Here is a 12,746-nt window from a genome sequence, read left to right as displayed (position 1 = left end):
CTCCGCATCTCCGAGAATAATATACGAAGGGCACTGATTGGTTAATATTGAACGCACCTTGCTGACGAGTAGGAATAGCGGCGGGTTTGAATATAGGTTATTTCAAGTTTTGCAGTAGCGTCACAGCGCCATTCTAGCGTCGACACGAGGGTGAGATTCTATTTATCATAAAAAATCGGGTGCAGGCTAAAACGTCACCATAGTCTTCATTAGTTTTCAATCAAAAATGTACATCTCTGAACATGGCACTGCGATGTCATAGCATTGTGAGTCATGCATTGACGTCAGGGCAATTTTGTACATTTAAATATTAAAAATTATTGGAGGGTGGGATGTCATCGATTTTGTACATAACATGCGAGGGGGGTGGGGGGTCAACTTACTTTGTACATAAATTCTAGAGGGTGTCATGCACACTGTACATGCTTCTCCATAAAATACATCGTCACCACCACTTCCGTGTTTGTGACAACAAATACATTGTATATGTTTTCTAGTTTTGCAAGTTACTGAAAGTAGCAGATTTTCGAAACGGAGTTTCACCTTGTGTAACGATACATGGATACATACATTATTTCATCAATACATACATTTGTATGTACATGTACGTGCGTGCGTGCGAGGGTGCGTGTGTGGTTGATGATGCTAATGATTTGTATTTGCGTATTTCGCACACGGGCCCGCCAGGCCATTTAGTGTTTGATGGAAAGAGGAGTGATTATGACAGAAACACATGGCAACCTGGAGGTGGCGTTAGTGTTGCATACAATATTTTATATGAATATGTTATGTGTTGTTGTTTTGTTTTTTGGGGGGGATGTAGGGACGTATATTGGAATTAGTGGGATTATATGCGACCTAGAAGATCTTGATTATACATGTACCCAAGGTTTTGAAGGTTTCGATGTTATTTAATGGGTTTAGGAGTGATTGTAGTGTTAGGTGTGTGTTATATATAGTGGTGTCCAATGAACTACATGTGATTTATTATTCTGTGTTGTTTGAAGTGTGTACATTTGCCCGTTTGGTATGTGTGTTTCTTGGTTTGTATGTTTTCCATGCAGGTGGGAATTTAATTTATGATAGTTGTTTAGTTTGTCATGGTTTTTGTAGCAAGTGTCTCAGTTTAAATTGGGATTTGGGTACTTACTATGTCATGATTGGAACACTTTTTGGTTTTTATTTCTATTTTAGATAATGATATGTTTAAGTTAACTTTTGGGAGTTGAAGGGCCGCTTTGCTGCTTGTCGTTGCCAGTCACACCTACATATGCAGGGAAATGCGGACTACCTTTTTGCCTGAGTCGTGTAGAACCTGAGTGCTTTTTAGTATTTCGTTTTTTAGGTTACGTTGGTTTTTGGTGGTTTTGTATTTTATTGCTCAGTGAGTCTGTTAGAATTATTATTTTATTGAGTCGTTTGACGAGCAGGTCGTGCGTGCGTGTGTGCGTGTTGCCTAAAGACATATACTTCATGAACAATATATTCCCACCAACACCATTGAGTCGAGACCCAATCGATGGGAGATAATCCTTCAGTGCTTATTATCTTAACCAAACCAAACGAAGAGCACTAAAATCCTCATTCTGTCCATGTATTGGTGATACTTCTGAGAGTGAGTGAGCGAGTATGGCTTAACGCCGCTTTTAGTAATATTCCAGCAATATCACGGCGGGGCACACCAGAAATGGGCTTCACACATTGTACCCACGTGGGGAATGGAACCCGGGTCTTCGGGGTGACGAGCGAACGCTTTAACCACTATAGTTTGGCATGAAATGCATGTGGACCCGGGTTTTTGTAAATATCTCTTCATCCAATGATCCAATCGATCTCAAACTGTGCAAGTGGATGTTTTGTCAGACAACCTAATCACATTGTAAATCACCGATTTTATGCATTTGTATTAAAGAATCTGTCTATGTAACTGTCAACAAAATACACAGCAGAACGCAGACTGCTTGCAGAGGGAGGGAGCCAATGACCTGTAACAGCGGCAGTGTTGGGTCATAAAGGTAAATGCACGTGCAGTTCATGATAGTTACCTGTGCACTGCACAGTGATAGACCGTTTGGATCATTCACATTGACTACTTCTAGCTGTCATTATGAAAGCTTATTCAGATGATGCTAAACGTTTAATTAGAAATGTGTTGATTTTTTTTTAAAAAGAGAGCAAACGTAGCAAACCGATTTATAAGGTGTCGGATTACATGAAACGTACAACTTTTGCTCATGGCATGAAAAAGAACATCGTGCTAAAAATTGTGAAAAATAAACCAACAACCAATAAACAAAACCTTGTACAAAAAGGTAGGCATCCAAAGTTATATTCTTTTGACATCAGGGTCATCAGAGATGTCATTCGCCGGCTATTTGCTAGAAATGAACACCTGCCCACAAGAAAGTTAAAACACATCCTTGCAGAGGATCACAACATTCATGTTTCTAGGTTTATGCTAAGCAAACTACTGCTCAAATTTGGATACAAGTACAAGAAGGTAGCAAACCAGAAACTTGTAATGTGTGAGAGATCTGATATTGTGAAAATAAGGTGTAACTATTTGAGAGAAATTAAGCCGGCAAGAGAGGATGGGTTCGAACCTATATATCTGGATGAGACCTGGGTCAATGCAAACCATACTGCTCCCAGACAGTGGCTACCCACTGACCCCAGTGATGGTAGGAAAATACCAACAGGCAAAGGTGAACGTTTAATCGTTCTTCATGCTGGTTCCCACCGTGGATTCCTACCTGGGTGTGATATGCTATTTCGGTCAAATAGCACAGATCGTAGGGACTATCATACAGAAATGAACTCAACGGTTTTCACACAGTATGTTGAGGAACAATTGTTGCCAGCTCTGCCTTACAAAAGTCTTGTTGTCATGGACAATGCTCCCTATCACAGTGTTCGAGATCCAAACAATAGGTGCCCAACTTCCAATACAAAGAAGTCAGATATGCAGCAATGGCTAACAAATAACAATATACAATTTTCAATTAAGGCCACTAAACCACAGTTGTACTCTTTGATTAAACCTAACAAACCTCCACCCACATATAACATTGACAACATGCTACGCCAACACGGCCATAAGGTCTTGAGATTACCACCGTACCACTGTGATCTCAACCCAATCGAACTTATCTGGGGAGACCTTGAAAGTACAGTGGCCCGGAAAAATCAATCATTCAAGTTGAATGATGTCAAGCACATTGTCAACACTGCTATATGTGACATTGACATTGCACGCTGGCATGCATGTGTTGAACATGTCAAGAAGGTGGAAAAGAGTACTGGCTCAAAGATGGCTTGAAGGAGCAAACAGTTAATCCAGTTGTCATTCGTCTGGACACTGATGACTCCTCTGTTGAAGAATGGAGTGAACTTGATGAAGTTTAATTCTGTTATTATATTTACAGATAATAATAGTATCCAGCCAGATATGCTCAATGAAATATAACTTCTTTTAACAATGACAGCACTGGCTAATTCCAACGACTTATAGTGTAACATGAAACACTCATTTCACATAAAATTATCATGAAAATATAAATATTAACTATCTACATGTATATGCTTAAAGCTATTAGAAGTGCATTGCTTAATTTGGAATGTGAACGATATCAAAACATAACACTTTTGTCTTCATTCTATCTTTTCTTCAATGAGTGTGCATGATTGTGTGTGCTTGTGTCCGAGGGAACGGGGCTTTAACAGTTGTTGAGTTCTAAGCAAAGGTGGTCCGATTAATGATTTATTGTAAATATACTTTCTGTGTTCTTTAAATGCATTTCCACTTAGGTACTGCATAAACAAAATATGACATTAACATTACAAATTTAAAGATTTTAACCTACAGAATAATTCTCACTAATGGGTTTTGTGGTTAATGTTGAACAACTCAGAGAAACAAACTCCGTATGATGGTTAACAGTTGGCACCCACCTTACCCTATTCACGACCCGTGACACCTCTTCATACCTGTCACGTGCATAGCTGACCTACATTGACGAACGTTGACCTTTATGACCCAACACTGCCGCTGTTACAGGTCATTGGCTCCCTCCCTCTGCAAGCAGTCTGCGTTCTGCTGTTTATTTTGTTGACAGTTACATGGACAGATTCTTTATACAAATGCATAAAATCGGTGATTTACAATGTGATTAGGTTGTCTGACAAAACATCCACTTGCACAGTTTGAGATCGATTGGGTCATTGGATGAAGAGATATTTACAAAAAACCGGGTCCACATGCATTTCATGCCAAACTATAGACATCCATGGGATTTAACGGGACAGGTAATGAGACTAACGGTACAACCGACTGTGCACCAATGTTGACATCAATTTGATGAAATGACTCCACATTGAAGTGTGTTGTAATGTCGGACAAAGGATTTGTTTGAAGCTTTTTATGCTGTCTAAGTTACGTAACGTTTACGCTCAGATATGTTTTGTTGTTGTTTTTTGTAGTTTACGTGATGTAAAATTAGAAGATTTGCTTTCATAGGGGTATACTGGGATTGTACTTACATACAAATGGGACATTGGCCGTGTTAAATGACCCCCGACTCGAAAAAGCTTCACAGTACAATACATCATGACAAGGCTGACACTTCGGTGCACCCCACCCGCCTGCTTTGCCGATCGCTACGCTACCATCGCATGCAACCGATTAAAACGTGATGTAAACATAATCATGGATGACTGGCCTATCGAGCACCACTCATGACACCTACCAATTCTTTATTGTTATTTCTGCAAGTCGATTGAAACCCGATTTGACTCTTAACTAAACGATCTATACACAAATGGATGGCGATAGATCCGCACAAACGCGGTGTGTGTGTGTGTGTGTGTGTGTGTGTGTGTGTGTGTGTGTGTGTGTGTGTGCGCGCGCACTCAAAGTCAGCGAATTTAGTTTAGGAACCCAACCATGTCGTAGGTTCAATGGTGGTGTTGTTTTACGCCGCACACAGCAATATTCCCGCTGTATGGCGGCTGTCTGTCAGTAATCGAGTCTGGACCAGACAAGCCAGTGATTAACGGCATGAGCATCGATCTATACGCAATTGTGATATAGATAACATGATTGTGTCAACCAAGTCAGCGAGCCTGACCACCCGATCCCGAGCGTCTAACGACAAGCATGGGTTGCTGAAGACTGCCATATATAGCTGGAATATTGCTGAGTGCGGCATAAAACAACAACAACAAAGATCAAGGTCATTTGCAAATTATTCAAAGGAAATTCAACTTTAAACAAAGTTTTATCAATGCATTGCTGTAATAGTCTAAAATATTTTTTGCAGACACCAAGATATTTTCAGGCGTACATGTTGACTGCATTCTCAAGAGGTCACTTCGTGATTTGGGTATTATTTGCAGTATTTTTCAAAACCCCAAATCCGCCACTGTTCTGCACGACTACCCAGGAGTTCACCCCTATACGCGTTTAGAACGGGGGACACTCCCACTCAACGGGTTGTAGACGAGTTCAGCTATCGTTCAGACCCGATCCAGTACCATTGTCAATGGTACGCTACAGGTTTTCAGTTGAATTTGGCAAATACATCAGTGAGAATAGAATAATGATGTACAAGAAAGCGATGACATGCGAATCTCGACCTAAGGAGCTATATAACTGACCATGCACTTAACTACTGTTTGGCTGTTCGCCTTACCATTCGACAAGGTCCAGTCGACCCATTGTGACAAGCCCAATTGAAACAGTTGTGAAGTTAGATGCGCTTTCTTTGCTAAGGGAACAGTCAGGTAGAAACAGTTGTCCATATGGTCAATTGTTCATAGATTCCGGACATTTTCGTTTCGATTCATGCCGATAAAGGTCATTTAAGGTGATAACAAATAAAGTACATTCGTTCGACAATTTATGCTTTTATTACAGGCCCCTCACCAATTTCTACATCTGGTTTTGATGCGATGTCAGTGTAGAATAATTTTGTGGCTTTGAAAACGTCGTTGTATATCGTATATTAATGTCTTTTACAGTTGTCTTTATTTGCTAGAACAACACTGATATATTAACAACAATACTGATATATTAACAACAATACTGATATATTAACAACAATAAAGAGGCGACTGACGGGATCGGGTGGTCAGGCTCGCTGACTTGGTTGACACATATCATCCTATCCCAGTTGTGTAGATCGATGCTCATGCTGTTGATCACTGGATTGTCTGGTCCAGACTCGATTATTTACAGCCCGCCGCCATATAGCTGGAATATTGCTGAGTGTGATGTAAACAACAAACAAACAAATAACAACAGTAACCCATTTAACTGGCTGGTACATTCCTTGTATAACCTCAATGATCCAGTTCGTGGAAATTCATAACAGTAAATAAGTGATATAATCAGTTTTAACCCAATACCGATAATAATAATAATAATAATAATAATAATAATAGTGAATTTATATAGCGCATTAATCCATGCTCAATGCATGCTCTAAGCGCACATATATGTGGGTATTAAGAGTCATTCTAGAAAGGCACTATTAAATATGTAGGTCTTTAGCTCAGTTTGGAAGGAGGCAAGAGATGAAGACTGTCTGAGATTGACTGGGAGATCGTTCCATTCCTTTGAAAATGAAACCGACACTATAACACATCCAGGACACACCTGTTGAGTATTATGATTGTTAGGGCATTCGAATCATCAACAATAAAACATTTATAACCCCCATCGTACATCACACAATTATCCTAAGGAAGACAGAATGTCAGTTGAGAGCAATTATTGAAGGAATAGCAGTCTCACAGTCCCGGGGACCGCCGTCATACAGCTGGAATAGGCTATTGCTGAGTGCGGCGTAAAACTAACTCACTCACTCACATTCCCAGGACCACATTATTTCACCTTCAGCTCAGCCGTGAAAGTCTAGATTTTACCCAGGTTCCTTCTGTGAATCCCGGTCATCTCACTGAGGTTCCTTTTCAATTTAAATGAAATTATTTGTTTCTATCAAAATCTTCAGAGACTGAGCGTTAGTCAATTCAAGTATCGGGGTGCACACCGTTGTGTAGTCGGGATCTCACAATCCCCGAACCACATTATTTCCCCGTTGCATAGCACTTCCAGTAACGCTAACTAGTATTTTAGACGCAGTGTTTGCGATTTTTCAAAGTTTGTTTTTATTCTGAACAGGCAGGTTCCTGAGTTGGTTCGGGAACCTGTCTGTTCAGAATAAAAACAAACTTTAAAAAATCGTAAACACTGCGTCTAAAATTATTGGGCTTCCTATCGAAAGTATCGGCAGTTTTTATGAGCAGTAAATTTCAAAAAAGGCAAACAAAATTTTAAGTGATCCTACTCACATACTCTTTTCTGAATATTCATCATTACCTTCTGGACGCAGGCTGTGTATGTCGACTTTTAGAACAAACAGGGTTTGCCACTCATTTGTTCCAGCTAGTATTAGATGTATTAACAACAAATTCTGTGAATGACTTGTCTTTTAATTGTCAAAATTTTATTCAATATCTATGTTTGTGTACTAAATTGATGTATTTATATCATGATTATTTCATGATTACCAATTGCAATGTTATGTATGGCTATGAATTAAAAACTGGAGAACGTATGATGCAAAACAAATTTCCCTTGGGACAATAAAGAATTATCTTATCTTATCTTATCTTATCTTATCTTATCTTATCTTATCTTATCTTATCTTATCTTATCTTATCTTATCTTATCTTATCTTATCTTATCTTATCTTATCTTATCTTTAAATGAAGCAAGTCTACATTTCCTGAGGAATCTCCCATCTCGCTGAGGCGCCTTTTCAATTGAAATTATTACATATATTCAGAGACTAAGCGTTAGCCTAGTCTCGGGGTAAACACCGTTGTTCAACGCGTGGAGGATGGGAACCTCACGAGCGACCAACGCAGTGACACATACGTTGCCCATGAGTGAAAGGGTCTTCTGAATAGGAGTGTTTCTAGTATAGCTTCACCTTATGTTGTTTTTTCATTATGTAAAATCAGTTCATATTTTTTCACAAACAAGTTTACATCCGTGTCTAGAAAATATGTAACAACGCGTGATGTTTGTTTAGATGCAGCGAGCCGCAAGTTGGCGCAACCTTTAAAGGAACACTTTTTTCTGGAGTAGATATCTATAAGATAAATGGAATAGGAAATATATCCTGAATGAATGGTATATGGCTTCGTGAACTTGAACCTATTGGTCTCAAAGTTTGTTCCTAACCGACCATTTGGTTCAAAGATTCAAATACAAGTTTGTAGAACATGTTGCATTAACATGTTTTAACAGCGTTCCGGCTTGTGAACCGCATGTGGTTACACATCACAATACTGTTGTCCGCGCTACTATTTACAATGCACAACTGACCTCAGACGGCACTCATTCGTAATTTCTGCGATAAAAGTACATCCACTGAAGAATATTCGGTAATGTGCAACATGAATGTTTCTTTACTTGTTGTACCATACAGTAATCAAATATTTCATTTTTTAATATCTAATCTCTTTGAATGCAGGGGCCAGGGATTCACAGGCCGCCATGTTATAAATGGACAATACTCAGGCTGACCTTACTAATACATGTGACAGGTTATAGATGCATGACACTGGTGACAAACCGCCCTATCATAGATGCATGACACTGGTGACAAACCGCCCTATCATAGATGCATGACACTGGTGACAAAACGCCCTATCATAGATGCATGACACTGGTGACAAAACGCCCTATCATAGATGCATGACACTGGTGACAAAACCGCCCTATCATAGATGCATGACACTGGTGACAAACCGCCCTATCATAGATGCATGGCACTGGTGACAAACCGCCCTATCATAGATGCATAACACTGGTGACAAACCGCCCTATCATAGATGCATAACACTGGTGAAAGGCCGCCGTAACATGCATGCATAATACTGGTGACAGGCCGCTGTAACAGAGATGCATAATACTGGTGACAGGCCGCCGTATACATGCATGCATAATACTGGTGACAGGCCGCTGTAACAGAGATGCATAATACTGATGACAGGCCGCCGTATACATGCATGCATAATAATGGTGACAGGCCGCTGTAACAGAGATGCATAATACTGATGACAGGCCGCCGTAACATGCATGCATAATACTGGTGACAGGCCGCTGTAACAGAGATGCATAATACTGATGACAGGCCGCCGTAACATGCATGCATAATACTGGTGACAGGCCGCTGTAACAGAGATGCATTATACTGGTGACAGGCTGTTGTAACATAGAGTTATAAATACTGGTGAAAGTTCACAGTAACATGCATGGATGACACTGGTGACAGACTGCCGTAACATAGATGCTTAATACTGGTGATAGGTCGCCGTAACATGCATGCATAATACTGGTGACAGGCCGCCGTAACATGCATGCATGACACTGATGACAGGCCGCCGTAACATGCATGCATAACACTGATGACAGGCCGCGGTAACATGGATGTATAATTGTGAGAACAGAGGAAAGTACATCATACTGGTGACAGGCCGCAAAATAATGTTGATGTCCCATATTAGAAAATAACAACTCATCCACATCGATTTGCAGTCCGCCATGAACCCTCACTGACCTGATTCATGCCATTTAGTCAAGTCACAATGATTAACATATTTCCGGAAAAAGACGAATTGAATAATGTTATTTTAGTATTCAGGTAAATGTCCCAGCAGGTGTCAAAGCTGATTTAAATTTTAGACTATTTTTAAGATAAAATATGACGTGCCATGTTTTTGTGTGCAATGGATCTGATCAATACGCTTGTTCCTGAAGCGGTAAGACCAGGACATGTTTTCCCACACCGATGTAACTATGATATAATTGATTTATATGTACTCCACGTTTCGTGATATTTTGTCAAAGCTCACAGCGACTAAGGAAAATCATTACGGAAACTAATTCCTAATAAGGATTTATTTATCAACTTACTTTTCGTTGAATCAACAGAAGGTCGGTGTAGTATTGCCAAACGTAATAAGTTGTCTCGCTAGTATCATTCTACCCTTTCATGGCAGATGTAAACACAGAACCGAAGTTTGGTCGCTGAAGTAATTTTCACAACAAAACAACATTTCCAGTTCATCGTTTCATTTTGACATTTGCAAAGATGAATTAGGTAAGTTTGATTTTATATGTAATAATCTGGGTAACGACATTTTCCATGCAAGTTTTCACGTCTTTGGCGTTCTCTGAGCGGGTTACGATCACATTCCACTCCAGTTGACCACCGTGCGACAGGTTGCACTACGCGCGTTAGTGCATTCGTCTTAATGTCGAAAATAAGATAATCGTGTTCGGTAACGTAAGAAAATACAGTAAAATCTTGCAAGTGTGCATTCAGACCAGTTCATCCGGATGTACGTATTACGGTATTTGTTTGTATCACGGGTTCAGTGTGTAGTGATTGGAAATAGCGCAGATATAGCCGAGAGCCGCGATGCGGTCCCATACATCGCGGCCCTAGGGTCTAGTCTTGACTGTATAGGACCGCATCGCTGCTCTCGGCTAGCGCAGATCATGTTGTGTAAGGTATAACCGAACAAGCAGCTATTACCGAACACAATTTCATAACTGTATATTTTTCTAAAATCGCATATTGTGACAGTTACTTCTCTCTGCCTTGAGAGTGAAACTTCCTGTTCCTGCAAAACTGTTGTCCAGAGACCATATGTTATCCATATAAAATCTACCGGTTACATAACTTGGAAAATATAAACTAAACATGCAGAAAAGATAGAGGAGCAAAATACATCAAGTGGCATTTCATCGTGCACGTAATGGGAAGAGGACAATTTCCACCAATGGAGATTCCTTCCCAAACTCTTTGGGTGAGGTGAGATGAAATTGGGTTTAACCTGGTGCTTGGGAATATTTCGCTCAGATGACGACGTGCATGCGTGTGTATGTGTATGTGCGACTGCTTGTACTAGCCCAGACTTAAGCTGGTTTTATAGTGCTAGCCCACTGAGATACCATGCCGCAGTGAAGCATGAATACCCAACTCAGACACATTATACTGACTCGAAGCCGACCAGTCCTTGTTGTACCCACAAATGCCGAAGTCAGGCAGGGACCAACAAGTACCATATTTTAACGTCTTTTGGTATGACGAGGTCGGGGATCGAACTTCGTGACCTTCCGGCTCTCGGCGGACGCTCTAACCACTACACCACGGGCGGTCCAACTCTTTGGGCAGACTCATAATTTTAGGTATAAGTTAGGCTGAAGGGGTCATTGTTGACACAGGTACTACAGATATGTACCCAGGTACCTTTCTGTTTACAAATATGTACCCTAAACAAAGTAAAACTACAGAAACGTACCCGTTACCCTAAAAGGCGGACGAGTCCATATTCCGCAATCAAAAACCGAAAGCGCATATGTAGTTGTTCCTGTTCAACTGATTCCGAGTGGTATTCATGTGCATCGCGAAATATCCGTTACTGTGTATTCTCATTACTTACATAACGCAATCAAATATCAAATGTGTCTAATACAACAGTATGACAGTTCCGATCAAGAATACGACACAATGGGAATGGAATCGTCCTAGGGTACATTTCTGTATTCTCATTATGGCCAAGGTACCTGGGGTACATATCTGTAGTACCCGTGCCGACAACGACCACTTCAGCATAAGTTAACCATTTTTGTTGGGTTCAAATCTATGAGGGTACAGATCGTCTAGTATCCCACATAATTGTGTTGTTGTTGACAGCGCCTTGTGTCCTCTGACCTCGCACATGTTCTTGTAAAATAGCACGATAATAATAAGTCATTGAATAATGGAGAACATCGAACCATGGTAACGTGAGGATATACACTCATGTACTGTGATAAAAAGATTAAATGAGAATTCAGTCCAAAACAGGACATGATTTTTAAAGGTACTGTAAGCGTACTTATTTTCAAGCAGTGGTGCAATTTTAAGCGGAATTGACAGTTTAGTCTACATCGTAGCGGTCAATTATTCACGCTTAATCAGTAATTGCCGGAACTGCCAGCTGTCTCTTTTGCCGCCACTAATAGCAGTGAAAACAAACAGAGTGGCTTAACCTGTCGGCGGCATTTATTGCTTACTCACAGGAAATCCCTATCTATGCGATATACTAGTACACAGTAATCCGTTTAGTCACGGAAGTATTAAGTGCTTAGGAAATGAGATATTGTGATGCAAGTACTAGTATATAAAGAGATGAAAAACACATCAGTCTTATGTTCGAATTCTGACGATCTGATGATGGGATTGCGAATGTGGTTAAAGAAAGCACCTACCCCAAGACACCTGGACTTCCAGGTCCAGTACCTCTTTAAAATCATGTTGATTTTTCTCACACTATGCAATGCTTTGTTGGCCATGTATGGATTGTACAGTCAGCTTACTTTGTTATCTTATACAGGCGCATTTTAAAATATCACACATAAATGACAGACATGTTGCAAATAATGGAACAGATTATATCATGCAAATATTAGTAACAGACACAAGGAAACAGTTTCTAAACACGGTAAAGATATGACAATCTAGCTAACTAATAATCTTTTATACACAACAAACAGTTTAAAGTAGTGTTCACGAATGGTGTTTCAAAGTAACAGGACCCAAGTCCAGTAAGTTTCAGATGTCTGTCTGACCCATTGAAAATTCAAAGGACCCATAGCATATACTTAAACAAACATTTTAGATTTA

At 40.0% G+C, this 12,746-nt stretch overlaps 1 protein-coding gene across 1 annotated transcript in view; it reads left to right on the top strand.

Annotated features, from left to right (window-relative positions):
* The first annotated feature begins 10,065 nt into the window (after window positions 1-10,065).
* Window positions 10,066-12,746, top strand: part of LOC124289638 (ceramide glucosyltransferase-like) — a 67,735-nt gene continuing 65,054 nt past the window's right edge. The window contains 1 exon segment of the mRNA XM_046726247.1: window positions 10,066-10,172. The gene's annotated coding sequence lies outside the window, so the exon portion shown is untranslated.

This window comes from Haliotis rubra, unplaced genomic scaffold (assembly GCF_003918875.1).
Source record: "Haliotis rubra isolate DU_JTF1 unplaced genomic scaffold, ASM391887v1 Scf112, whole genome shotgun sequence".
In the NCBI taxonomy this organism is placed as follows: domain Eukaryota; kingdom Metazoa; phylum Mollusca; class Gastropoda; order Lepetellida; family Haliotidae; genus Haliotis; species Haliotis rubra.
The sequence above is the reverse complement of the archived record's forward strand: the minus strand, read 5'-3'. Positions and strand labels throughout refer to the sequence as shown.